This window comes from Lynx rufus, unplaced genomic scaffold (genome assembly GCF_022079265.1).
Source record: "Lynx rufus isolate CCGP_SWC_20201006 ecotype Redwood Valley unplaced genomic scaffold, mLynRuf1.p SCAF_8, whole genome shotgun sequence".
Lineage (NCBI taxonomy): Eukaryota > Metazoa > Chordata > Mammalia > Carnivora > Felidae > Lynx > Lynx rufus.
The window spans coordinates 44,843,345-44,867,336 of record NW_025814896.1 but is presented as its reverse complement, the minus strand read 5'-3'; the positions used below and the strand labels follow the sequence as shown (position 1 = coordinate 44,867,336).

The following is a 23,992-nucleotide window of genomic DNA, read 5'->3' as shown; positions in this document are numbered from 1 at the left end:
TAACTGGGTTCTGTCCAGCTACATATGGGTGGAAAGCAATGTATTCCACCCTCCAACATGTCGTTTAAAACCACCCCCTGCCATCCCCGGCCCCCTCTCCCCTTTTGCAATGACCCTGTAAACTGTGCCTTCCAGATGACATGCTACAAGGTGGGAACAGGCTGGTTCCCTGCGTCACCACCTGGAGGAGAACCACCAGACCCACACTGGCTAGACATTTATTTTTGTGGTAAGGTCCTGAACGTTGGAGGTTTATTGGCTCATCTCTCATAAGAAATGCAACCATCTAACCACGTTGCAGCCACTCTTCCCTCTCTATCAGGAGCAAATGTAAAATAAAATGAACAAAGGCCCTGCCCTATTCAGGACCCCTATTATCATCCTTATTGCATGGGCAAGTCATGAGAACATGTCAATCAAAGTGAAGTCTGAAGTGCATAACTCTCTCGATACTCTCCTCTGTGGCGGGGGCTGTTCTTATCCCCACTTCACATGCAAAGAAACTGAGGCTCCGAGAAGTTAGTTAATTAATTTGCCTAGAGATCCCCAGCTGTTAACTGGAGGTACCACAACTCTAGAACACATGCTTAGTCACCACACCAAACTGTCTTTCCCACTGGCCTTTGGTTTCAGCACCTGCCACCCCCTGGAGCACTGCAAACCTCACCTAACAGCACATTGATTCGTGGTGGCCTCGTGGACAGCCCTCATTCACACTGGGTCTGCTCTGCTGTAATAGAGAGCACATGCAGAGCTCTGAGCACGGCAGGACATGTGACATCCCAGCAGAAAATGAAGCAGCATCTCCCCTTGTGAGAGTATTTTCAGGGAGGCAATGCTTCTTCAAAGCCACGAATTGATGACCATTATGGGAAGCAGTCTCCACCAGAGCCCTAGGTTAGGCCTGCGTCTGGGCTATTTTAATGCTTTCTTTTTAACAGAATTCTAGGCATAGGTAGCTTTAAAGTGATGTAGCCACCTGCGTGATGGATGACATTTCTCAAGAAACATCTTTCCTATTAACAATTCATACTCTGAATCACATTATACTCAGGCCCAGAGAATCAATCAATGAGCTTTGGTGTTTTGTCCTTTTGTTTTTGTATGTTTCTAAATCGTTCAAATTGTATACAAGTGGCTATTACCTTTATAATCAGAAACAAAAGGTGTTATCTACTAATGATACAATTACTAATACAGAAGCCATAACATTGCCTCTTTAGGACAAACACCCTGACTTCCACAGTGGGCTGGTTTTGTTATGCTTTAGCAGACTTCAGATTTGGTGCATTCTTTCCCTAGAGGTACCAATAAAAAACTAAATCAATCGCATTCACTTGAGTTCTGTCCAAAATTCACTTTTGAGAATATGGTGTCGCTGGATTATCTCGCCAGTGAAGACTTTATTTTAGAAAATCTCTAAATGTTTGGGTATGTAAAAATACTCATATTTCTCATGTTTGGGTCTGAGAACACTTCTCTGAGGCTCCCTGCTTGGCTACAGTTCTGACAAGTGTGGCCCACAATGAATGGTTTTCATCCTGGGAGGAAACATGGGTCCTGGAATTTGGGATTACATTCCTTACTCAAATCCTGGCTTCCAAGTCTTTTAATCCTGGGATCCTGAGCAAGTTAATTATACCGGTCTGAGGTTCAGTTCTACTGACCCATGAACTGTGGGCCAGGCTGTACTCAGAAACAAATCTGAAAAAACAAACTGGGAGTTTCCTTGAACACTGCTCTTCAGCATCTGATTTTGCGGACTGTTTTCTTTTTTCAAATCTATCACAATCCTTCACAGTATAATAAGAAAAGCCCTTAAATGCATGCCTGGTAATACTCTGTGTGTGGTAACACTCAATAAAGATTAACTCTTGTTACTATTATTATTACTATCACTATTATTCTTATTTCTATCTGCACTTTGGATGCCTGACACACAGGATGCGACATTTGTTGAGTAGGACTGAGTGAATTTCAGTGAGAATTAAGCCAGAAATAAGACTCTCCCATCCTTGCTATAATGTCCTCCTGGGCAAGACACTGTTTCTCTAGACCTGGAATTGCAAAAAAAAAAAAAAAAAAAAAAAAAAAAATATATATATATATATATATATATATATATATATATATATATATATATATATATCAATCACCAGGTCTCCTTTTACAGCTTGGCTGTGATCCAAGTGGAGGGATCCTCCAAAATATTCCCATTAGCACCCTCACCTGATCAGCTGCATGGCATGGTTTTCTCTTTTAAGTTACTTATAATTTTCTTTTGGCTGTTTCTACCTTCTGACTTTGTAATTTTCCCCCAATCCAAGATCCAGATTCTCCACTGCTGGTCTTTGGCTGTGAAGAGAGGAGAAGGGAAACCCCTAGGGTCACAGAAAAGTCAGGAGGCCTGAGACACAATCCCAGACACGAACAGGCAATGCCTGTGGCTTCTCTGAGCCTCAGTTTCCCTTGCATCTCAAGGGGTTCTCTGAGGTCCCAGCTCTCTGAATAGATGCCCTTCCTCTAAATGTCCACAGCACACACACTGCATTGCTTGGTGTGGCCCAAACACTGGCCTCCAGGCTGGGTATTTCCTGGGTCTCTGGTCTCCCTGCCCAGCATCTGCCACGTTTGGGATTTGTCCTGGAAAGTCCCTGATGAGCTTTACAATCTGCTGCTCCTGTATGCAATCCTGGCTCTGGCACCACTTACTAATTTTGCAACTTTGGATAAGTTCACTTAACTTTTCAGAGCCTTAGTTTACCTATCTACAAAATGGAGACCATGGCACTTAATTCACAAAACTGCACAGGGACCCCAAATGGAATAAAATGGATGAAGTTCTCAACACAGTGGGAACTTACATTTTCATGTTATTCTAATCAGAAAAGCTCTATTCAACTTAATTAGACAGTTTTAAAAAGCATATCACTCTTGGGCATAAAAAGAAACACATAAACAGAAACACATAGAAAGAAACATATAAGCCAAGTTAATTGTTTAATGTCTTTAAAAAACTTCCTCACATTCAGAATCCAACCCTTCTGGAGCATTCTCGTACTGGGAGTGGTTTATGGCCAGGTTTTATTCATATGAAATCATCCTCTGTGACATCAAGAGGAAAAAGAGCATAAATGATGGGGGTTTTTCTTAACTTAAATTTTTACTTGTTTAATTTGAAAAAATTAGAAAATCATCAGTTTAAAAGTAGAGCAGCTAACACACTGGGGGCAACAAATGTCTAAAAATAACTCAGTCATAAAAGTACAAGTATACTATACAGTATCACGTATCTCAGAACAATAAATAAAAACACAAAATGTATTTCCTTCTACATCAGACTGATTTCTCCTCAGAAAGAAAACAAAAGGCAACTAATGATCTGAGGTTAAAGTCAAACATACTGTTATTCACCTCAGCAACATCTAAATAAATGACCCACACAGCACAGTGTCAGCACATAGGTAACAGCCCCAAAATGTTATGTGTGCTAGTTACAAGATCTTGGATACATACTTTTAACTTTTCTAGGACTCCCCTTCTGGAAAGGTAGGTGGTAGGATTCAATGAGGTGTAGGATGTTTCTGCTATCTAAAGCTCTTTGTCTATATAGACGCTCATGCAACTTTAATTCACCATCTTGTTTGGTCACTGAATGCTGTCCCTTTTTTATAGCACCTGGCACTGAAGCACATGCATGTAGACAATTTGTAAATTTATAAACGTCCAGAGGTAATACCCTTTGCATTTCTGAAATTAATCTCTTCTATATCAGGAGACTTTATATTTCTTCCCCAATAAATGAAAATATATTCAGGTAGATCCCATATCAGAGACATGATTTTTTTTTCTATTGTAAATATAGCTTCTGTAGCATTATTTGCCGTTCTGAGAATTTCATTAGATTCAGAGGAAAATCACACCTTGTAGAACCGGATTGTAGCACATGTTGATTGTAATTGTAGGTCTCAAGTCTCCCAACATCCAATTAAGGTTTTGTTTCTAAAAGAGTGAGATTTTACTTTTAAAAAAAGCAAAATAAAAGCCCAAGGATGTCACCAAATAGACTGTACTCCACCTGAACTCACATGGAATGAAAACTGCACCAAAGAAATGAAAGATTTTACATGACCAGGAAAATCCTCCTTATGGTAAAGAAGGTCAGTTCTCAGTCAGAAACTAATAAAGTTAGAGAAGAATATTGGTGAATGTTTCTGCTGTGAGTGAAGACAGCTCCAGTTTACTTGAGGATTTGGTTTTAAACAGTCATTTCCTGGAACCTCTAGGCTATGTGGGGTCAGATCGAATCAACAATTTATAAAAGCCTTGGGACTTCCTGATTTCAAAACTTACTACAAAGCTACAGTAATCAAAACAGTGTCATACATTTGTCTGTCCTTTATAGACCCTCAAATAGAATAAAAAGCCCAGAAATGAACCCATGCATAAACAGTGAAATGATTTTCAACAAGTGTGCCAAGACTATTCAATGGGCAAAGGATAGTCTTTTCAACAAATGGTGTTAGGAAAACTGGATATCACATGCAAAAGAATGAGGTTGGTGCTTACCTTACACCACATAACAAAAATTAACTCCAAGTGGATCAAAGACCTAAGCATAAGAGCTAGAATCACAAAACTCTTCAAAGAAAATACAAGTTGGATCTAGCAGTGAGTTCTTGGATATAACACCAAAAGCACAGGCAACAAAAGAAAAAAAAATAATAAATTGGACTACATTAAAATTAAAAACATCTGTGCCTCAAAGGACACAAGCCATAGAGTGAAAAGGCAACCCAGAGAATGGAGAAAATATTTGCAAATCATATATCTGATAAAGGATTAATATCCAAAATACAGAGAGAATGCCTATAGCCCAACAACAAAAACAAACAACTGGATTTAAAAATGGGCAAAGAACTTGAATAAATATTTCTCCAAAGAAGATACACAAATGGCCAACACACAGATGAAAAGATGCTCAACATCACTAATCACTAAGGAAATTCAAATCAAAACCACAATGAGACACCACGTCACATCCATTAGGATGATTCCTATTAAAAAACCAAAGTGGCGTGCTAGGGTGGCTCAGTCAGCTATGTGTCTGACTTCAGGTCAGGTCATGATCTCATGGCTCATGGGATCGAGCCCCACATCAGGCTCTGTACTGACAGCATGGAGCCTGCTTGGAATTCTCTCTCACCCTCTTTCTCTGCCCCTCCTCTGCTCACTCTCTCCTCAAAATAAAATAAGTAAATAAAAACCAAAATAACGAGTGTTAGTGAGGACATGGAGAAAACTGAAACCCTTGTAAACTGTTGGTAGAAATGTAAAATTATGCAAGCTGCTGTAGAAAATGGCATGGCAGTCCTCCAAAAGATTAAAAACAGAATCACCATATGACCCAATAATTCCACTTCTGGGTATGCTCTCCAAAGAAGTGAAAACCACATCTCAAAAAGGTATTTGAATACTTAGGGTCACAGCAACATCATTTACAACAGCTGAAAAGTGAAAGCACCCCAAGTGCCCATCGACGGATGAATGGATAAATAAAATGTGGCAGACACAGATATAGATATAGATATAGATATAGATATAGATATAGACATATAGATATAGATATATTGGAATATTATACAGCCTTAAAAAGGATGGATATTTTAACACCCACTACAATATGGCTGAATCCTAAGGACATTATGCTAAGTGAAATAAGCCAGTCACAATGAGACAAATACTCTATGATTCCACTTAGATGAGGAACTTAGAGTAATCTAATTCATAGAGACAGAAAGTGGGATGGTGGTTTCAAGGAGCTGGGAGAGGAGGTGGAGAATTAAGTTTAAGGAGTACAGAGTTTCAGTTTTAGAAGGTGAAGAGAGTTCTATGGATGGATGGTGGTGATGGTTGTAAAGCAATTTGAATGTTCCTTTTTTTTTTAAAGATCCTTTTTTTTTTTTTTAAGTAATGTCTACATCCAACGTGGGGCTTGAATTCACAACCCTGAGATCAAGAGTCGCATGCTCCACAGACTAAGTCAGCCAGGTGCCCCAGCAGTATGAATGTTAATGCCACTGAACCATACACTCAAAAGTGGTTAAGATGGTAAATTTTGTTATATTTTACCACTATTAAAAATAATAAAAAAAGAAAAAAACTTTAACCAATCTTTTATTTGAAATTCTTTGTTAATAAAAGATGAGAATATGGTAGTCCACTAGCAATAGGACTTTACAAATAGGGGCATCTGGGGGGCTCAGTCAGTTGAGCCTCTGACTCTTGATTTTGGCTCAGGTCATGATCCCAGGGTAATGGGACCGAGCCCTGCATCAGGCTCTGCACTGAGCATGGAGCCTGCTTAAGATTCTCTTCCTCTCTCCCTCTACCAGTCTCCCCCACTCCTGCACGTGCATGCGTGCGCTCTCTCTAAAATAAAATTTACAAATAAAAGATTGCAGGGGGACATTCCCTCCCTGACCTTCCCCTAACACCTCTGTCTTCTTCCCACACCCCTTTTCCTATGTCACCAATTAACTGCAAAGAAATTACTGGTAGAATTTAGGATGCAGAAAGGAAGAGACTTGAGAATGCCTGGTAAAGTCTTTAATGAAATATAAACATCACAGAAATACTTACTACTTAGTATTTCTATTTTAGAGGGAAACTGTAAAGCCAGATTTCCCAAGTATTTCTCTACAGCTGGGGCAGGAGCAGAGCTGGAGGCTTGGAGAACATGCGGAGGATGGGCTCCTATGCACAGAGCTCCACACTCACCTAAACAATGGTGGGTCACGTGACACAGTCGCTGTATCTGATAGATGGCTGACTTGTCTAACAAAGTGCCACAAACTGAGTGGCTTGGAACAACAGAAATCAATTGCCTCATAGTTCCGGAGGCCAGAAGTGGAAAGCTAGATGTCTGTAGGGCCAAGCTCCCTCTGAAGGCACCAGGGAAGGAACTGTTCCTTCTTTGCCTTTCCCAGCTTCTGGTGGCCACGGGCACTGTTTGGCCTGCAGACCTAGGATTCCAGTCTCTGATCCTCACAGGGCCTTCCCCCCATCTGTTTTCAGGTCACCTTCCCTACCTGCATGTCTCTGTCCAGATCCCCCCCCCCCTTTTTAATGTTTATTTATTTTTCAGAGACAGAGAGAGACAGAGCATGAGCAGGGGAGAGGCAGAGAGAGAAGGAGACACAGAATCCGAAGCAGGCTCTAGGCTTTGAGCTGTCAGCATAGAGCCTAATGTGGGGCTCGAACCCATGAACCATGAGATCATGACCTGAGCTGAAGTCAGATGCTTAACTGACCAAGCCACCCAGGTGCCCCCAGATTACCCCTTTTTATAAGAACAGCAGTCATCGGATGAGAGACCCCCCCTCATGACTTCATCCTCTTGACTGAATCTGCACAGACCCCATTTCCAAATATGGGCACATCTGCAGTACTGGGGATTACGACTCCCATAGGTCTTTTTGGTGGGGTGGGAGGGGGGCATCATTCAACCCGTAACAGGGTGTAAAGAGACTGATCACGTATCCGGGAATTGTGACCAAGGCACACAATCAGAATGGGCATGTTCAGCAGTAAATCATTAAGTTCACGGCCAGAGTGCCTGACAGGAATGTCCTGTCTCCTGCTCTGTTGTGCCAGGGCATGGAGCCCTGAGCACCCTCTCAGGAGTGGGTGAATGCCAAGCATGGTCGCTGACGGCTTAAAGACACAGGCAGGCAGAGTGGGTGGTTCCTGACCATTGATTTGGAGAAGCTCTGTCCATTCAGCCTCTTCAGCTGGTTTCAGTGACCTCCTGTTGGCCCTGGGAGGTGCTGGGGCCTCTGGAGGGGGGGTGCTAAATGAACCACAGCTTTGCCCCCTGCTGGCCTGGGGTGTGCTAGAGGCCAGAGGACAGTATTTGGGAGATGAGTAATAGAACCTCAAAATTCCTAATGTTACCATGATTGTGATCACAGTCACGGTAAAAAATAACATCATGGAGTGGGTAAAAATAAAATAAAATGATTTTCTGGAGGCATTTTCAATTCCTTCACATGCCACAGAGGCAGAAGACAAGGTGGGAATCACAACTCTTCTTGACTGAATATTCCTCTCCCATCTTCTGCAATCCGTGGCTCTAGATGCCTCACTTCTTCTCTAGTTGCAAAAATACTGCTTTTATCACTTGCTGCTCCAAGAAAAATACAATGTGCCCAGCCCACATTCCTATCTGACTTCCTTTGGAAACAGAAGTCAGGGCTGGTTCCGCAGAGCACCGTGTGTTGCCCTATGGCCCTGTCCTCTCAAGGGACCCCCAGGCTCCCCTTCCTGCTTCGGTGAACTGTGCTGGGTGCTGGGCTCAGGAAGGGAGAACTGACACTTGAGTTGGCTTAGATGCATTATGGAACCTGAGTTCAGGAACTCAAGCTTTGTCTTTACCAATTCTCTGTGAAAAAACAGAGGGAACCTGTGAAGGTCTCCAAACCCTGCCTGTGTGTGAGAGGAGTTATTCCACAGACAGAACCTAGGGTTAGAACTAAGGAATCCCCAAGGCCATGGAGACAGGTGCTTGCTGTTCAGCAGAAAGCAAGGGCATGACTGTGAGTTTTACATAAAGCTAAATTTCTTCCTTTTTAATTATATTCATTATTATAGAATATATTTTATTAGTTTATTTTTACCCACCCCGTGACATTATTTTTTACAGTCACTGTGATCATAATCACCGTATCATTAGGAATTTTGTGTGCATTTGCTCACAATTCCAGTGTGACCCTTTTATCTAAAAGGGGAAATCTAGACAGAGACATGTGGGTGGGGAAAGCGACCTGAAGACATGTAGGGGGAAGGCCCTGTGAGGATCAGAGACTGGAGTCCTAGGTCTACAGGCCAAGCAATGCCCAAGGCCACCAGTAGCTAGGAGAGGCAAGGAAGGAACAGTTTCTTCCCTGGTACCTTCAGAGGGAGCTTGGCCCTGCAGACACCTAGCTTTCCACTTCTGGCCTCCAGAACTATGAGGCAATTAATTTCTGTTGTTCCAAGCCACTCAGTTTGTGGCACTTTGTTAGGGCAGCCCTAGGAAACTAATACACCTTCATATTTCTGCATGGGGATACCTAGAAAGATATCATAGGGTAGCTGCTAAGAGCTTAGATCCTGGTATTTGATAGACCTGGCTTGAACTGTGGCTCTTCCACTTCATGCTTTGTGACCACAGATTAGTTACTTAACCTGTCTGTGCCTCAGTTTCTACAATATGAAGAAAAGAGGAAAAATTAGAATATTTCATGGATACCAGGGTATGATGCATGAGGTGATCACCTCACAGGCTTGTTAAGATTCTGATAGGAGGTCAGCAAGTGTGAACTGAGCACAGGGCTGCCACATGGGGGCACTTGGTACCCTCAGCTGATGTGATTATTAACGGGGACTTGGACCCCCGTCAGTGGAAGCTTATGACTCATGCAACATGAGCTCTGCATGGCTCCAGGGCTGGCTCTAAGGGTGCATGACCCATGTAGCCACACGGGCCCTGCGTTCACAAGAGCTCCACCCTTAGTTTAATGCTCTGCTGACACCACCTTGAAATTATTAATCATTTTTTTTGAGAGAGAGATAAAGAGAGAGGGGGGGGCATGTGAGCAGGGGAGGGGCAGAGAGAGAGAGGGAGAGGGAGAGAGAATCCCAAGCAGGCTCCACACCACCAGCACAGACCCTGATGCAGGGCTCAATCCCATGAACAGAACAGAGAGATCATGACTTGAGCTGAAACCAAGAGTCAGATGCTCAACCGACTGAGCCACCCTGGCACCCCATTATTAATTTTTAAACAAGGGGCTCCCATTTTCATTTGCACTGAGCCCACAAATTATGTAGCTGGTCCTGCCTTGCTCCACCAGCCATGCACATGGGCTGAAAAATCTATCTGTCACCAGAATTTGCAAGAGCAATTTCTCTTCAGAAGTTAAGGGACTCTCAAGAGTCTAGCTTCTTTACTAGCTTCAGAGCATTACTGTCCCCCAGTGCCATCCGTCAGACGTGGGTTGCATTTAAATTTTCAAATTTGTCTCAGACTTAATTTGAATACGACAGGTACTTAAAAAAAAAAAAAAAAAAAGCTCCCTTGAAGGATTTTTCCCAGGGTTTGGAGAAAAGGATAAAGAGGAAGGACTTTCATAGCCCATTTCCATCCTGATTCTTCGGCGTGCACCCTGGGGCCTTGCATGGTGTACCTGAGTATGAAACGTGTCCCACTGGCACTTGTAAAGGCTCCCTCAGAACAAGGCACACTTTTATTTTTAGCCCAAAGGGAGATTTTGGCCTCTTTAGCCATGCTGCCCCAGCCTTCAGGCATCTCTCTCCTTAAATGTTGCATTCAACAAATATTTATTAATAAGCATTTATATGCCAGCGCTACTCCAGGTATTGGGGAGGCAACATGGAACAAAACAGACAAAATCTGAATTTCCTCATTTATATCAGGCAAAAATAAAAGCTTGATGAAAAATAAGGCAGGGAATGTAGATGCAGTGGGTCAGGAGGGTGGGACTGAGGTTTGCTATTTTATAGGGGGTGGTCAGGACCAGCTTCTCTCAGGACATTTCAGGGGAGACCAGAAGGAAAGGAAGGGAGGGTCATGTGGGTATGTGGAAGGAGCTTTCCAAGCCAAGGAAGAGCCAGTGTGGAGGCACAGGAGGGTTTAGGCCTATTTACTAAAGCAAGGATACTGGTGTGGCTGGACTGGTGAGAGGCAGACAGGTGAGTGTGGTAAGGAGAGCCCCTGGCTCAGGGGGACTGGCAGGTTGTGAAGAAAACTGTGGATTTTACTCTGAATGAGATGGAAATTGGAGGGAAAGGAAATGTCCTGATGGCTGTGAACTTGCTAACAAAACATGGACAGGAGGCAAGAACAAAGCAAGAGATCAGTTAGGTGGACAATGCAAGACTCCAGGTGGGAGATGACAGGGACCTGGAGGTGGCAGGAGTGGGATGGTGAGAGGTGGTCAGATAGGCATCTATTTTGAAGGCAGGACTGACAGCACTGCCGATGGTCTGGATGTGGGGTGTTGGCGGGGGGTTGAGGCAGTCCAAGGTGCTAAGCATGAACACCTGGAAGAATAGTGCCATTTCCTGATGGGGACACGATGGAGAGCAGGACAAGGAGCCTGTCTGAGACATGTTCAGTTTGTGATTGTTATGAGACCACCAAGTAGAGATATCAAGAAGGCCACTGGATATGCAGCAGAGGCTGCCATTCGGGGAGACCTTCTGCACACAGCAGGTACTTAAAGCAGTGGGACTGGATGAGGTCACCTAGCACAGGTATCAGTAGGGAAGAGAAGAGGCCTAGGGACAGAGTCAGGCACTCTGATGTTTAGGGATCGAGGAAATGAGAAGAGGCTAGCAAAGGAGGCCAAGAAGGAGACCCCAATGAAATAGGAGAAGCAAGAGAAGATGTGGTCTTCATAGTCAAGTATTTGTAAGAAGGAAGGACAGGTACCTGTGTCAAATGCTGCTGGAAAATCGAAGGAGATGGGGAAGAAAAATTGATCATTGGATCTGCCAACATGGAGGTCATGGGGGACCTTGACAAGATCAGTTCAGTGGGCAATGTCTTGACGGAGTGAATGTAGGAAAGAATGCAAGGCCCTATTGTAGGGCCAAGTTGTGGAGGCAGGAGCTGGTAGTGGATGTGGGATGAAGGTAGGTTCTCCAAAGATGGGCAGAATGCTTGTGCCTGAATGGAAATCACCCAAGACAGGGGAAGGGGGAGACTTGGTGATCCAGGACAGAGAGGGGGTGATTGCTGTGTCATAGATTCTAAGTCTAAAGTTCTCTTTTGGCCAGCAAAAGAGCAGATTCAGGATTGAAAGCAAGAGATGGTTAATGTCCAGGAAAAGACAAGAGCCCCGAGTAAGGGTCCTTGCCCCATATTTATTCAGATCAGAAGGCTTACAAATGTGATGGGCATGTACAAAGAGACAAAGAAACTAGGAACATTAACTTGGGGACATGAAGGAAAAGGGGGATTTTGAAGATATACAGTGTTTGGGCTTTAGGTCAATATAAAACAAAATCCTGGTGCCAGGCAGATGGGTAGATGCTTGTCAATGGCAGACAGGAGGCGCCATGCCTGTTTATCTTTGCTAGCCTAGGGGATAAGACAGAGAGAGGGAATAACCTCAGGGTTAATAAGGCACCTTTTCTTTTGTTAACCATCTCCACTCTGGGCAGTCCATAGTCCAATTCACCAGTTTACCTAGACTGGCCCTATCCTTCTGTGAAAACAGCTTTTCTGCTGTAGTACTAAATTGGGGGTGCTTCCCACCTGAATATCTAATCTTGTTTATTTCATATACCTATGTATTGGGCACCTTTGCGCCTGTTCCTACTCTAGGCCTTTGCCTCTCCCTCTCTATTCTGGGGGTTCTGTACGCCCTATTTTGGGGTGCCTTTGCACCTCCCTATTCCTGGCACCTTTGTGCCTCCTTATTCTTGGGGTGCCAATCTGGTTTACCCAAACTTGGGTGTAAGCATTTTATGACTTTGCATTTCTTTATGCCTTGTTAACCCATTGGTGTAAGCCTGGGGGATTCCTAAGCTTATCCCCCACACTGCTGGAGTAATGTCCTTGAGAATGTGAGAGAACTTGAAACCTACTGTACAAGCAGGGGGTGGACCCCCTAGAGGAGCACAGATGTTTTATGCTTTGTGGCAGAGGTGGGGTAGCGCATGTGGGCACAGGTACAGGTCTGGTGGCAGTTTTAAGCTGGGAGTGATGGAAGTTCTGATTAATTCTAGTTTCTCAGTGAAATAAGAAGTAAAATCATCAACTGAGAGTGAGGAGGGTGTGGGAGGTTTGAGAAGGGAGGAATCCGAGTGAAATAATAATCCAAGACATATTTTTTCAAAACCTATTAATAGGTTGTGAAATTGATTTTGAAGGTTGCCCTTGGCACATTTTAAGTAAATGAAACAGGACAGGATCAGAGAAAAAGGGAAACATCACAGTGTTAGTTCCCCAATCTTTATTTCATTCCTGTATATATGGATGTGATTTTTTTTTTTATTTTTAAGTTTGTCAAAGACTGATCAGAGCAAGAGAATGGACAAGTTAATAAAAATGGAGCACCCACATCCACATCCACCTGCCTGGTGCAGGCACAGACTAGGGAAGGTGTGGCTCAGGGTTGAGTTTAGTCATGGGAGTCACTTGAGAGAGGCAGGCAAGACAGTTATGCAAAGGAAGGGTTCTACTCCCAAACCATGGGATCCCCACTGGAAAGGAGGCAGATGTAGACATGAGGCAGAGGGACAGTGACCAGGGTGCATGGTTGGTGAATTGTAGAGCATGGTAGTGGCTGAGCCAAAGCAACTCTACAAAAAAACAAGATTTCCTAATTCCTCCTCAAGACTGAGGGCAAGGCAAATTGTGTTCCTTCACCAATGTTCATTTGCAGAGGTTTTCTGTTGAATGGCTTATCATAAAATGCTTTATCAGTCAGAGAGCACTCTCCTTGTGTCTGTGTTGGGCTTTGGTATGGTGTGTAAAAAATCTGAGGTCAAATGGTATCGTATTTTGGTCACTTTTCCCAGCATTCACCAACAGGAAATTTCTCTCAAAGGCAGTTTTGTTGAATTAAATAATACTTCACCATTCCATTGTAAGTTACTTTCAGTTCAATCAACCTTCAACAACTATTCTGCTATGTTCATCAGTTATTATTTCTATTTCTAGAATGATATTTATTTTAGAAAAGCATCATAATTCTTAAGAGCTATGAAGTCTTATGTGTTTTGGTTATGTTTTCTTTTCTTTCTCTCTCTCTCTCTCTCTCTCTCTCTTTCTTTCTTTCGAGAGAGAGAGGCAAAGGGAGAGACAGAATCCCAAGCAGGCTCCACACCCAGAACACAGCCTAATTCAGGGCTTGATCTCACAGCCATGAGATCATAACCTAAGCCAAAACCAAGAGTCAGATGCTCAACCGACTGAGCCACTCAGGCACTCCTGAAGTCTTGGTTCTTACACCAGACCCCTTTCCTCTCTGGAAGAATTGAATATAGCTTTCCCTAAAAGCCTTTCACACCTTCACTATATAGTCTTTCATGGGATGTGTTAAGAATCCCTCCATACTGAGGCACCTGGGTGGCTCAGTCGGTTGAGTGTCCAACTTTGGCTCAGGTCATGATCTCGCGGTTTGTGAGTTCGAGTCCCGCGTCGGGCTCTGTGCGGACAGCTCAGAGCCTGGGGCCTGCTTCAGATTCTGTGTCTCCTCCTCTCTCTGCCCCTCCCATGCTCATGCTCTGTCTCTCTGTCTCTCAATAATAAACAAATGTTAAGAAAAAAAAAACTTAAAAAAAAAATCCCTCCATACTAAAGACGAACTAAAAGCCACAAGTTTAAATGGATTCATGGTAAAAGAGTCACTACAATGTTACACTTTTGTGCCATTCATTTTCTTTCCTTCTTATAGCTGATCATATTTTTCCTCTTGCAATTACAATTTTAATGGTTTCTTGATTCTTACACTAAATGAAAAATGTCTTAGAGAAACTAAAAGAGGGACACCTGGGTGGCTCAGTCAGTTAAGCAACTGGCTCTAGGTCAAGATCTCATGGTCGTGCCATCTTGCCCCAGTCGGGCTCTGCACTGGGTGTGGAGCCTGCTTGGGATTTTCTCTGTTCATCTCTCTCTACCTTCTCCACTCAAGCTCTCTCTCTCTCAAACTAAATAAATACACTTAAAAAAAATAAAAAACCAAAAGAGATTGATTTCTACCTCATATCAGTCATCCAAATCAGACTTTGTCAAGGTATCTCTCTTGAGATCTTGAAACACAATGCTTAAAATCTCATCAAATTCCACATGGTCCTGCCTCTTATTCTGATTTCTCTGTCTCAACCATTATTCCAGGTGTTGTATGCTCAGAAGAGCAGATGCATAGAGTTCTTACTGGTGGGACATCACTGGTGGGATCCACGTTAGATTGCAACCCCCTGGTAACAGCTTACTCCCTCTGTGAGGCTGCCTGTGATTGGCTAGTTTGAAACAAATCACATATCCCACCATCTTGTGCTTCCATTGGGGGGGCCCTGCACCCACCAGAAACAGGAGGAGGGGATGATGGTGGTTATGGGGCAGAAATGATGGAGGCAAGAGGTGCATATGCTCTCAGATGCTTATATGTATTTATAGAGGAAGAATTTGACAAATGACTGGCCTGAACAGTCAGGGGTATAGACTGCCATTACCTGACATGATTAAGAAATTCTCCTTCAGATGTTCAAATGTTCTCTTGTCTCCTCGACCCATGGTTCTCGGTGTCCTCCATTCTACACCTCATCAGTCGTCAAGGAACCAAGAGCCAATGATCGATTATAGAAACAAAGAGCTAACTATGTCCAAGAAGGACATTTACACAGTTACAAGCATCCTGTGATTACCATGAATGCTTCCAATAAGGTCTGAAGGCATAAATGTCTGCGGTAAAACTGTGGGAAATAACACTGCTGGGAAACATCTGGGATGGTCTTTGGGGGGCCAGGGTGACTGCTCACAGGCATGAAGGCATAACCCTCCTGGCAGAGGGTTAGTGAGGAACTCTTGATCCTCATCCATCACAAGAAATGAAGGGGGGCTAATTCTTCCTGACCGTCTGCCCTGCCGGCTTCTGTGAGGCTGAGAACAAGCATTCCCCAGACCCAGGCAGATGCTACCAGTGGTCTGCCCATCTCCCCTCAGACTCCTCTACCATTTTCCTGGCCTAGGCCAGCACCTGTCTCTGTGGGAGGAGGGCTTCAGGCTGACAGGACCTGCTGTGCCTGCACACAGAGTCAGCAGAAGTGCTGGGGGCGGCCCTTGGCCAAAAGCTGACCCACGCAGGGGGAGAACTACTCCAGTCGGCTGGCCTCTGTTCTAGCCACTCTGGTGGGCCCTAGCCAGTCTCCAGAACTTTCCTGTGAAGACCTCCCCTTATTTCCTGGTAGACAAAGGAGGATGAGATTCTCCTTAAATCAGAAATAAGGCACAATCCCCCACAGAGCCTGAGCATGGCTTTGTGACAGGACTGTGCTGCCAGGGCAGTAGATGATAGGTTTCCCTCCCAGACTCTCCCCATCTCTCCAGTCTGATCTTTAGGACATGACACTGTCCTCCACAGGTCCCATACACTGATTCTCATTCTTTGCACCTGACATTCCTCTATCTGAAACCCAATGATTACTAGTCGTCCACCAAATAATCCACCTTTCAGAGCTAATCCCTTCCACTGTGAATCCTTTTCTGATGCCTGGGACAAGATAAAGTGCCCCTTCTATATGCAACCAATGGCACGCTTGAATAGAAAGAGGTCACTGTGCCCTGTCCTCACCCCTGCTCTTTGATATGACTCCACCCCTAGTAGGTACCAGAGTCCTGTGAAAATTCAGTATAAGAGAAGGGGCTGGCTCAAGCCAACATTACAATGTAGACTATCTATATCCTTTACAATACATTATGGCCTAAGGTCACCCTGTACACTGTTTAGGGAAAGACATTAGCTAAAAATATTAGGCATAATTGGGGTATGAGACAGGCCCACGGGAAAGCTATGTGTAATGCCAAGTATGTGTTAAGTATGTGTCAGGACAGGAATGCAGAGAGAATGGGTAGGAGGCCCCAAGGACAGATGGCCAGGAAAAGGGAGGGACAGGTTGCTGTGGAGTATGACTGCCACTTCATACATCAGACCTCACCCTACCAAGGGGTAGAAGCTTTGAGAAAAGAACCCTACATGGATATCTTCATCAACCTGGGTGGGGGGGCCTTCCTGTCTGCTCATCTCGTTGGCCCCTCCCTCTCCTCCTCCCTCCCTCCTTCCACTCCTTTTCTGAGAAGCCACTAAACTGTTGGGGGTGGAGTCTCCTTCCTTCAGGGTGTTGATCCAGAGAAGCCTCTGAAATACATCCCCACCACCCCTGTGTTTGATTAATAAAGAGAAGGCCTAATAAAAAAGAAAACATCTTCTTTAAAAAGACAGGGCCTCTGTCTTAGTTCCCATTCAGATCCCTAAACTGCCAGGGGGAGAAACTGCATGGGAAAATAATAAAGCACTTTAATTAGGAGTTTTTGGGTTCAAATTCAGCACAAGTCTGTCTCCGGAATCAAGCACTGACCACACTGCCCTGTCCTCAGCAGCATCTGTAAACACCCCCTGCTAAGCTGGGGGGCCCGAAGGACCAGCAATTACACAGACACACCTGCATCTGCACCAGTCAGATCTCAGATCTCAGATCTCAAAGGAACTCTGAAGTCCCTGAAGTCAGCCAGGATTCCACACCTCTCAGCAGCACAGAAACCAGACACCAGAGTGGCCTGAATATGCATAACCAAGGCCTGCGGGTTGCATTCAATTTGTACTTTACTAGAGGAAGATCAAAAATTTTCATCAAGTCTTAATGTATTAGTGTCCCGGCTTAATGCAATTCCAGACAAACCCCACAGAATGAAATTTGACTGGAAGAATTAATAGCATAACCAAAAGAATTTGGAAAAAAAAAAGAAAGATGAAAGTATGGCAGATGGAGTAGGACTTTCCTGCCAAACAGTACAGATTACAGAGCTGGGGAGAGGTTGATCCATTCACCAAACGATGCTCGGTAAACTAAGAGTTAAGCTGATTCTCTTTAAATCTGTAAAATGGACACCATCAAAGTTAGAAGGAAACATAAATGGTTAGTTGTTTGAGGATGCAGAAGGGCTTCCCAGGCACAAGAACCGTTAAGGAAATCCAAAGGAAAAGTACAAGCATTTGACTCTACAAAACGCCAAAGTGTTTGTAGGACAAAAAAAAAAGTCATGAACACTCAGCACTTAGACAAGAAAAGTCTGGATAGTGAGATGAGGGGTATTGTTTGGATGCCACCTCACTCTGGTGCCATGTGTCCAAGTGACAAACCCCGTGCCTTCCAAGACACAGCTGCTGGTTTCAGCCCTGCCTGCCGGTGTGGGATCTTGGCTCATTTCTGGGGACTCAAAAGTTCCTGTGCAGCCCGACCCATGAAGGTGCCTTTTGCTTACCACAAAGAAGAAATACCTGTCTTGATTCATTTTTTAAAATATTTATTTATTTTTGAGAGACAGAGCATGAGCAGAGGAGGAGCAGAGAGAGAGGGAAACAGAATCCAAAGCAGGATCCCTCCCGGCTCTGAGTTGTCAGCACAGAGCCTGACAAGGGGCTTGAACTCATGGACCATGAGATTGTGACCTGAGTTGAAGTCAGAAGCTTAAACGACTGAGCCACTCAGGTGCCCCGTCTTGATTCATTTTTAAGAAGTATTTTTGTAATCAAAGCACAGTTAAATGCAGTTGGACATTAGCTATTTGAGAAAAAAAATAAAAACACCTCTGGTGATTTCATAATAAAGAAAAAAATGTCTTATAAAGCAAATAAAGTTTATTTAGCTTCCTATTTAAACTAGTTAAGTGTTTTGATTTTTGTATTTAGTATTCCTGACCTAGAACATGCCATCATATATGTGAAAACCAAAGTGTTTGTTTATTTCATTTACTATGTTATCCTACTCAATTAAAATAGTTAATTCATTAAAAATTGTAAAATACAGGGGCCCTGAGTGGCTCAGTCAGTTAAGCATCCAACTTCGGCTCAGGTCATGATCTCGAGGTTCATGGGATCGAGCCCCATGTCGGGCTCTGTCCTGACAACTCAGAGCCTGGAGCCTGTTTCGGATTCTGTGTCTCCCTCTCCCTCTGCTCACACCCTGCTAGTGCTCTCTCAAAAATAAATAAACATTGAAAAAAGAATATTAAAAATACTTAATGACATGGGATAGCCTGGGCCCTGACCAATCACAACAGACGCTGGCCACAAACTAGCAGGTTGAAAACTCTGGACTATCCGCTCACCGGTTCTTCCTCTTCCTTCCCTGTGTCTGGCTTCACAATCTCCATCTCTGCTCCTGGATGTGGGCTTCCTGGTTCTGCTTTGACCCCTTCCTGCTTGGCCTGTGGTCTCTCCCTGTGTAAACCAGCTTCCCTGTTTTCAGTCCCCAGCGTGCCCCAATGACACCTTGTTTCCAGCTGCTTATTGAAAATTTCTATCTTGGTAACATCCAGAACTTTTGTAGGGGCCAAGGGCAGCCCACCCTAAGATGGGCCAAGATGCCATCTTCATGGCATGAAGATTATTTTGATTTCAAAGCAATCAAACCCAGCAGATTCGAGGAAAAGCTCTTTACCTCTCCCTCAACTGCCTGTCCGTACCAGGAAGAGAGCTACTACCAGAGATGTCTCTGTACCTAAGAAACTTATCTGCATAATAGGGCAAACTCAGACCCCTAACCCTCTCCTTATCCTCATGTTGCCTGACTGTCCTTGGAATCCCAAGTCTGTGTGGATTCCCTGTATGTCATTAAATTTGATTTTTTCCTGTTAATCTGGCTCACAAGAATCCCATTTATTCGATTCAAGTCCTTAGAAGGACCTTGAAGGGCAGAGGAAGTTCTTCCTCTGCAACACTTTTAAGTTCAAAATATTAAAAATTAAAAAAAAATCACACTATTTCCCTCCCACTTTCTTCCTTGGCCGCAAATGCAGGAGTGAATACACACACACACACACACACACACACACACACGCACACACTTGATAGGTCCATTTTTCTCAAAACACTAGTTTCCTTGACTTCTGTGATACCGTCCTATTCCATTCAAATCCCAGAGACTACTTCCTTTCCATGCTTTGGAAAAATCTCCGAAAAAAATCTGGAGATAAATTCCCTCAGCACTGGAGACCCAGAAATGCGAGTAGGCAGAAGTTACTGTCTGCTTGTGGCCACGCCCCCTCTGATGTCAGTATCACCTTTCCCAAGGCTCCTCCACTAGCCTGCCAGAGTCCTCTCAATCTCTGAAATTCAAACTCTGGCTTCCCCCATTGATCTCCTGTCTTAAATGCAAAAGAGGCTGAACAGCCAGGGTTACCCATCTGTGAAAAAAGCGCAGAATAGTTGGTTGCTGGCAAACTCTTTCTTAAAAACACCAGATTTCAAACAATGGATGCCTGTGAAGTGGCCCCTGCCATCAGCAGCCCTTTGTTCCAGATCCAGTAGCTACCTTTTCAGGAGTAAATGTAGCCCTTGACCCACTACAGAATCCACACTGCCAGCTCCCAGGGAGACAAGTGAAACCTCCGGGGTGCACCTTCTCACTCAGTGGAGGTGATCAAACAAGATGTGCGCCAGCCCAAGAACCCCTACCTTGCCATCCCACATACACAGCCGCATGGGAGGCACACTCAGCGAAGGCTGGTTGACATCTGCATGAAGACATGCTCCCTAGAGCCTGTTTGCATTGTTTACTCGACTCCTTTGGTTCCCTCAAATCTGACCGAGCCCTGGAGAATGACTCCTGTTAGTCTGGCCCACAACAGCTGCAAACAAACAATTTACAAGGGGGGATTACTGTGCCTTTTTAATGTCCAGAATTTAGATTTTTTGCTGTCCTAAGCACTAATGGTCCTTGGAAACTGCCCAGATGTCAGAGGTGAACTAAAAAAACATTTGGGTGAACTAAACAATCCCCAAAGTGGACTCCTTAGAACACTGGATCCTGAAGATGCTTCATGAGAAAGAGTGTTCTGTGGCCAAATGAAGTTGGCAAACAGTCCATATTATGGCATCACCCTAAAGAGACCCAGCACACACTATAATAATAAAGGCACTAAAAAGTCCTGCAGAGGAAACCCTGTTTAACATTAGCATTTGTCCTAATGCGTTCTACCACTGTAACTCTTTAGTAATTTTTTCTTTAGTAAAGTTGCACCCTAAAACACAGCTTGGTTAAATTCTGCTGCAGACACTGCCTGGGGTGTACCTCTGAGCACAGACACCTCTAGCAACTCAGCTGTGGTTCAGGGAGATGTGTATTGAGCCTGGAGCCCTGGTCCCAGCTTTGGTGCTTTGACCTCTCCAGGCCTCTAAGTGGAATTAACAGTACTTTGGTGAAAAACAACTGAGGTATTATCTGTAAAAGCATTTTGCAAAGTGCTATAAAAATAATGATTATCTGCTAACGATATACATCTATCTACTAAGGATATACCAAGGGATACTTTCGTTCATTCTTTTCAATGTCCTGTCCCTGGTGTTGGAGGTGAGTCAGGAAGAGCTATGATCTGGCTTTTGATTTTGTTCACAGACAGTGGGCAAGTGGGGTCCACACCTGTGGTGGCCCTGACGTCTCATCAGGGAAAGGAGGAGGGAGGTCAGGGGAACCTTCCCAGCTGAAACCACCAGAACTGTGAAAGACCATTAGGAGGGCTGGACATACATTGGGGGAGGGGGTGGGTAGTGAGACCTAATACCAAGATGACATAGCCTGGGGAGTATGTGAAGAATGGGTCCCATTAAGGCTGGCCTCCCAGGGCTGCACGCCCTTGCACGTAGAAATCAGTTCTCAGTCTCCTCTATGCAGAGGAAGCAGATTCAGTCCAGTAAAGAGGTTGATTCTGGAGAACCGAACTCCTCTTTTTTTTTTTTTAATTTTTTTTAACGTTTATTTATTTTTGAGACAGAGAGAGACAGAGCATGAACGGGGGAGGGTCAGAGAGAGGGAGACACAAACTCACGGACCGTGAGATCATGACCTGAGCTGAAGTCGGCCGCTTAACCGACTGAGCCACCCACGCGCCCCCCGAACTCCTCTTTGGAGTAGGTAGTGGCCCTTGACTTTGGTGAAGGGGAGGAAAGGCCTCAAGTGAGGACAGAAGGGCTGCTGGGAAGCTCTAGTGAACAAGCACATCCCAGAGCCCCAGAGGGAGTCAAGCTCCTCCCATCCACCCCTGCAAGGGCAGCAGGTGTGGGTCATTTTAGGTCTCCTTCTCTACCTAGCTAACCTTCTCTACCTGCAGAAAGTGGCCAGACAAAAGAGGTCCTGGTTGCTTTGCTCTCATGTCCTCAGTCTCCAACTACTGAGAGCAGAGTCTGTAAACCTCATAACTCCTGTCAACCACCAGCCTTCTTCTCTAGACCCAGATGCAAGGACCCCTCACTGTCCCAGGCCCCACCTGACCCCTGACACCCTCTATAGAACTACCCTAGTACCCCAGCACAGGGAATGCAGGGGTTCTCTAGAGACACACTGGAAGCTGAGGCCAAAAGGAAAATGCACACTTCTCTATACACCTATCAAAATATCCCCCCATATTTGAGCTGGGTAAAAAGTTAATAAGAGCTCCACCGTTAAAAAAAAAAAAAAAAAAAAAAGGACTATATATAAAGCCAGCATTGCCTAATCTGTTGCAGGCCACTGTCAACCCTCATAAATCTCCAGGTGGGGACCGGACAAACTGAGGGTGACTGGAAACCACTGTTCCCATTGCACAATAATGCAGGGGCCTAACAAAAGCTGTCTTTATGTTAAATGTTGGTATTTTGTTCATCGTTGATTTTTTAAACTTTATTTTTTAAAACACTGCCTTAAAATATCTTAATTACGGAGTACTGCCAGTGTTTATTTTTGCTCACTATTCACAAAGTCCTGTCGGTGGGAGAGTGCTCTGAGATTTCCTTATTGATGACAGCACGTTCCTAAGAACCCCCAATGTGCCCGAAACCCTCAGGCCTGCAACAAAGTGCGGCTCTACGATATGCAGCCTCCTCTGCTCAATTAGGAAAACCCAAAGGATTCGAGATCTTCGAGAAGAAAGGCGCCTCTTAGGGCCCAGGGGACCGGGTCTTGCCCTGTATTTCTTGGCAACAAATCACAGGCTTTAAAGCAGAATTCTGCAAACGCTGCCGTCCCCCGACCTTGCAGGGGCGCCCGGTGCCGGGTGGGCGGACGCTGCGCGGGTGGAAGCCCAGGCCAAGGGTGGAGGCCGAGCCCAGAAGGGGGCGGAGAGGCCTGAGGGTGGGAAAGTGGCCCCGTCCCTTCCCGGCAGGAACCCCGGGCTCCTCCTCCTCCCGCAGCGCAGCCATCAATCAGCGCGACAGCCCAGCGCCCCGGGGCCAGACTCACGGACCCTCCCACGGGGTCTTGTGCCCCCGGAGGAGGAAGCCTCGGAAGGGGGCGTCTGCCCGTGCACGGAATGGGCGCACAGACTGGAGCTGCGCTGGGCACCCGGGCTGTGCGACCCCCAGTCCCGCCCGCGCTCCCAGGCACCAGGCGCACTTGACACTCCGTAGGCGGCCCGGAAGGTAGAACTCAACAAAGGTGCCCCCCCCGCCCCCTCCTTCCGCGAGCACTCACACACACGGCACCTGGAGCCACCGCGCCCGCACCCTCCGGCTGTCCCTCACCCCACCCCCGCAGAGGTCGGCTAAGGATACACCAAGACACCAACTGGACCTGCAGTCGCCTCAGGGCCCCGGAAGGTCACCCTACGCGGGTCCCGGCGTCCCACTCCCTAGCACCTCCTCCCCCACCCGTTCCCACAACCCCTCGAGGACACTCGCTCGCTCTCTCTACCCCCAGGTCCCCTGCGGAGGGGAAGACAGTGCGAGCAGCAGCAGCACCGAGGGCCTCGAACCCCGCACAGCTCCCGCCGGCACCCCGGAGCCTCCCCGGGTGCTGGGTGCGGACACCGGGGGTGGGGTCTCCGCGGCCACCGCCCCTTACCTCGCGCAGGCCCTCCCCGCAGGTCTCGGAGGCGGGGGCGAGCGGTGGCCCGCGGACTAGCGCGGGGCTGGGTTTCCCCACTGGGGCGGAGCGGGAGGTGGAGGAGGAAGAGGAGTAGGGGAGCGGAGGGGAGGGGCAGGCTTTGTGTCTGCCTCCGGCCCTCCCACGGCTCCGGCGCTAGCCATCCCCCTCCCCCAGTCACCCTCCGGCGCCCGAGGAACGGACGGGGCGGGGGTGAGATGAGGGGGCGAGGACGGCGCCTGCGCGACCCCGGGTCCGGCCGCCCCCTCCCCTCGTGCAGCGCACCCTCCGCCTCTCGGGACTTGCAGTCTAGGCGCCTGCGGGTGACCTGGAACCCTAGCTGCAATCAGGCGAGCCGAGACCG

At 45.7% G+C, this 23,992-nt stretch overlaps 1 protein-coding gene across 1 annotated transcript in view; it reads right to left on the bottom strand.

The window, feature by feature from the left end:
- RIN2 (Ras and Rab interactor 2) overlaps positions 1-23,681 on the bottom strand; it is a 225,731-nt gene extending 202,050 nt beyond the window's left edge. Inside the window, exon 1 of the mRNA XM_047068694.1 lies at positions 23,608-23,681. The gene's annotated coding sequence lies outside the window, so the exon portion shown is untranslated. The remainder of the gene's footprint in view (positions 1-23,607) is intronic.
- Between the last annotated feature and the right edge of the window lie 311 nt (positions 23,682-23,992).